Source organism: Belonocnema kinseyi, chromosome 2, assembly GCF_010883055.1.
Source record: "Belonocnema kinseyi isolate 2016_QV_RU_SX_M_011 chromosome 2, B_treatae_v1, whole genome shotgun sequence".
Classification (NCBI taxonomy): Eukaryota; Metazoa; Arthropoda; class Insecta; order Hymenoptera; family Cynipidae; genus Belonocnema; species Belonocnema kinseyi.
In genome coordinates, this window is record NC_046658.1 from 50272431 (window position 1) to 50278277 (window position 5847).

Sequence of the window (5847 nt, forward strand, 5' to 3'; positions counted from 1 at the left end):
CAGGATGTGACATCTATAAAGGATACTCTCCGAAGCAGATACAAACGTCTCATCCGACAGATTTGGTCTTCCGAACTGTCGGCGAGGAACAAAGTATCTGCGTGTCAACAATATGCTAGAACACTTGCGGGAAAAATGCAGAAGGCGGTTGTCCTTGGATTACTCCGTGTTCTTAGGGTGCACGAGGCTTTTGCTGGATCGTCGTATTGATTCCTTTACAGACTGTAACCACGTATCTCACGGTTGTGAGACGTGGTTGTGGCTGAAATTTTACCGTGATTTCGCTGGAAGCGGGTGCAATTTTTCAGATTATCACCAACTCCCGGCGAAATCCTGCGGTTGTCCTTATGACAAATTTTGGTTTGGAAATTATTTAGTTCCTCTAATATTAGCTGCCCCTGATATATATTAATATATATTGAAATTAAAGATTTTTTTTTGTTGACCAGTATACAAATTTTCGATTTCTATCTTATATAGAATATTCTCTTTATATTGTAGACGCAATACCGTGAATATTATTTCAAGGCTTATTCCTCAATCAAAAAAAATTATATATTTTTTACACGTAAATGATTTGAACTAAGAAAATCAATTTGAAGACCTAAAGCGGCCAAGCAGATCCACCAAACCTTTTTCTAACAATTAAAGAATGGTAATATTTGTTCACGAACACAAAGCAATTTAGGTGATAGCCTTTGCAAAATTCAAAACCACACATTTTTTTACACTCTTGCATGTAGATAAAGACTATTTTGATAAAAATGTCCACACATTTAATTCGTTATTGCATTTTCGTTTCTTCACTTTGAAGCCATCAAATATACATGAAACGTACGTTAAAATGCTTTCAGTTTTTTAAACTACTCATATCATTTGTCAGCACATTCATGCACGTGTCTACAACACTCACAGAATTAAAGCTGAGTGCGATGCAGGTATTGATTTTAGGCGTCAGCATGCGAGAGAGTAGCAATTAGCAGCTTTACAATTAATTGATGTAACTAATACTGAAACTTAACTCGGATTATACATCATTACCAATGCAAAGGTATCTTGGAGATTCAATAAATACAACTAAGTAAAGATGCAAATGACACAATTGAGAAGATTAAAATAACAACTTACATAATTATTTGGCTGCGTCTATAATTGCACTGTAAAATCTACACATTTTTTATACTGTAACACTTTCTTCGTTAAAAGGTGATCATGTCATGCTATGATCTTTAATGTAAAACAAAAGACTCTGGGTTTCATTTTGGAATCACTCGAGACTGTTTTTCCTAAGTCCTACAGTACTTGAAATTAGTTATGAAAAGTTACTTTTTTTTTATAGTAGACTAATTTTTCCATAAATACAGTGGAGCTAAACCTAAACACTCTACGTATATATGAAAATAAAAATAAATCATTATCTCTTTTTAAAAAAGTCGATTTTTATGATTAATTCATAGAAGTAATTAGAAGAAATTTAAAAGCATTGTTATTTGAAATAAAACTTATTTTTGAAAATTATAAATGTTGTATTTTATAACTAAAAAAAACTTACAATTCAATAGTTAACATAGCAGATCATATTTATTACTAGATGAAATATTTATTCATTGTTGTTGATTTCAATAATATTTTATCATTAAAATTAAAGAAAAATACGGCAAAATATGATTAACAAGTTTGAGCTTATGATACAATAATACCGGGGGCGACACAAGGTATCTTTGTAAATTCATGTAAGATTATTTCTAGATAAACAGTGTTCTAATACATATCGTAACTAATTATTATGAAAGAGGATTTTTAATATGATAAAAGTACATTTATTCTTTAGAGAAATTTTTGTAACACAGGATGAAAAGTGACTTCTGACCAACATTATTTTCGAAAAATGAAAGAGCATTCAAATTTTAATCTGTAAGCAACAGTAAGCTAACGAAAACAAAGAAAGCATTCGAGAGATACTTCTCGACTCTCTATATTCAAGAGTACACCAGAATATATTTTCCTAGTGAAAGGATAAGAAGGGAATAGACTTTCAGGATTAAATCTTCCAATGCTTGCTTATTCAGAATAAGATATTGCAATTCCTCTTTTAGCCACGCGTAATTTAATTTTTGAACCTAAAGTACGGTTGACAAGGCCATTTTGTCTTTCACCTTTCACATCCTAAATTATGGAAATAATTATTAAATTATAAAGGAATTATCCAGAACACTAGCAATTCCAAGGTTATACAGAAATGTTTCCAATAAAAGTGAAAAATTATCCTGATTGGAAGTAAAAATAACATTATTAAATTTAACAATTTGTTCATTAGTATCCAATTTTCAATGAGATATTCGACGAATTTTCTAAAAAATGATTAAGTTTTACGTAATAAAACCAGAATTCGTTTTTTGTACGTTTGCGTTTTCAAATTGATTTTTATACACTTCAGTCTGATATTTTACTATGTGCAAATCTTACAATTCTAAATGACTGAAAATTCTAAATCAAAAGACTCGACTGATTGCAATTCCAACCGCAATCATAAATTGTTTAATATAACTTATAAATTTATAATTATTGATTATAATTTAAAGAAATTATAAATTATCTCTCTGGCTTAACAATGCAAATTTTTCAGTGTCGAATTCTTCTAAACTAAAATTTTTCAACATTAGATGCTTTTATTTAGGACTTCTCTACTGTAAATCCTTATTAATGCTAATTTATTTATAATCCAAGAAGAGCAAAATCTTAATGATTGGCTTAGAGCGGGGAATTTTATTACATTAGTAAGTATCGATTATAACAGTATATTATATATATGTTGTCTTACAGTGTATTACATATACGATAGTTGATGGTACATTTAATAGCTATGGAGGTATTGTATCTAATATAAGGTAAGTTATGCCAGCCACATCCACCCTTTACTCATAACTTTAGGGTTATTTTAGTGAACTGAATATCGCCCCAAATGCGCTCATATGCGGTACTAATAATCAGTCTTAGGCCAAAAAATCTAAGAATTATAGCACGTGTAACACAGGGGCGGGGAAGGGGGGTCTAGAAACACGACATCCCCGCTCCATTTAGAAAATTAAAGTTTAAATTGCGTAATTTTTGTAACATGATTTTTTTTCAAATTCGTCATAGCTATATAACTGCTTAGATATTGCCCAAGATATGGAGGTCATATACATTTTTAAAGTGATGACCACTAAGAAAACAAGGGTTTTTAATTCGCGATAATAGCGGGCTTTTCGTATAAGATTGAAAACGCCCTCATATGGGCCAGAAAATGTTCCTTTACATCTTACACGTTTTCCAACATATTGAGGCCATAACACATTGTAAAGTGATGTTAAAAAATTATAATAATAACTTTTTAATCTGCGTCTAAGAAGAAATTTTCGTTAAGGCTTTGAAATGCTCTCATATATATATATATATCAAAAGCAACGGAAGCTCATTATGGATCAACCCTCTTATTACGACTTAGCATTCATAAAGCCAAGCTAATAACACAAAATAACTTTAATTTTAATATCAAAGTTCATAATGGGCTTTTGAATATATTGCCAATTTGTCATTACGACTCATCATCGATGCACCCACACGTGCTTGTGCATAGTTAAAAATGTTCTCAATTACTTTTTATAGTTGTATCGACAAATGGCTTAACCGTTACGGCATTTACGGAAAAGGACCATTGGAATAAGAAAATCTAGACGCAGCAAATATGTGTTGACTTTTACGAACATGTTGCATAGTTACAATGACCAGCTTTCGAACTTTGCATCATCGAATCTCTTAAGTACTATATTTTGCCAAGTGAATTAGTGAAAAATAATTTTTCTTAATGTTCTTTGTTATTTAAAATTAAAATAATTCACAATGAAACGTTTATAATCACTATGAGAAGTATGAATTGGAAATTAAAAAGTTAAAATTCTTCTATAAAATTTACTATTATTAATAAGAATAATCGATAAGTATAATCAATTAATCTAACACATTTTAAAAGTGTAATTCTGAAATCTATTAAACACATTAATTTCAAAGAAGATTAATTATTTTATTCTATTTACATTGTTTATGTAATGTTTCTCTTTGTTGCGCTTAGAATGTCGATCGCCGATTGATTCACGAGGCAAATAAGAAAAAAATGAAAATAGCAGTATGATGAAGAGTATTAAGAGGAATAATAAAATGAAGACGTTAAAAGAAGAAAGCATCCAACCCGAGTTGACGCGAACATATCTAACAGCTTACACAAGCTTCCTTTTTTCTTGTCGCAGCAAGTACATCATTCCAGTAGTAGGAACGTCGAGTCCCTTGGACCCACATCGCGATCATAAAGCTAAGGACAGTTTTAACTACGTCTGCTAATTACTGAAGCCAGAAACTCAAACTATGATTCACGTGACTAGTAATCACGTCATAGTAGCTCTTTTTTGCTCGGCTACATTTTAACTAGTTATTAGAACTAGGATCTATTTTTCTCAAAGCACGCTAATAACGTCAAATAACTAAGTTGCAACATTAAATTTGATAATGGGCTTTTGGGATAGGATTCTAAATGCACTGATATGATTACTTTAAAAATTATCAAAAAGCATAATTAATATTTCAAATGCTACTTATTATCGATCCATCCCCGCCCACAATCGACTTTGATATTGCAATTAAGGCTGTCTGATGGTATCAGCTTGAGGTGGATCGATGAAAAGCGTAGTAAGGGGGTTGCTAATGGTTTTTCGTTTATTTTTAAGGTGTCTCATATGAGCACATATCTTGGACAATGTTCAAGACATATGGAATATTTTTGTGGCACATATATAACGGAGATAAATTAGTTGGTCTATGCTTAGAAAGGGGTCTGTTTATTACAAATACTTGGTTTAGGCATAAAATGATCCACATGTACACCTGGTCTAAAGTAAATAGCCGCAGTATAATTGAATTTGTTGTTGCGGATGAAAGACTTAGAGAGTTAGTCAAAGATACAAGGGTCATGAGGGGTCATGAATGCAATACTGATCATTACCTTTTGATCTCAAAAATTAACTTAGGTCGGGGTTGGAGGAAAAAGAGACCCAAGAAAGCAAAACAAACGCGAATCAAAATTGAGGACCTACAGAAACCGGATGTGCGAATAGATTTCCAAAATAAGATAACCGAAAGCTTAGATAGGGAAACATGGGAGGACCGTATAAAAAACAAAGATTTAGAGGGCGCCTGGACAATGTTACGGGATATCCTTGTTAGATGCGCGATCGAAGTGTGTGGTACCGCAGTTGTAGGAAGAATGTCTGGTGATGCGTGGTGGAATGATGAAATTCAGGCTGCCAAAAAAGCAAAAAGAGAAGCGTACAAGAGAACTTTGAACATCGCAGGTCTTTGTAATGAGAAAATAAGTAGACGTAGAAATGATTATAGACGCAAAAACAGGATACTTAAACGATTAGTTAAGGAAAGTAAAGATACAATTAGAGCATAAGAAGAGATAAAAATACAAAACGACTTTGAAGGAAGCAGGAAACTACTTTATAAAAAAATGAAAGGAAACAAAAGTACAGAAATTGTCAACATGAGAAATAGTAGGGGGGAAATGGTGTATGATGCAGATGGAATATCAGATGCTTTCAGAGACTATTTTAAGAGGCAATTCGTAGATGAAGCTATAGGACACCACAACTGCGATGTTGAACAAATGTTGTTGGAATGTTGTTGTTGTTGAATGATGTTGTTGGATGTTGTTGGAAAACTCAATTGAAAAAGTCTGTGTAACTGAGGTTAGGGATATAATTAAGAACTTGAAAAACGGTAAGGCTGCCGGGGTAGACGGTATTAATGCTG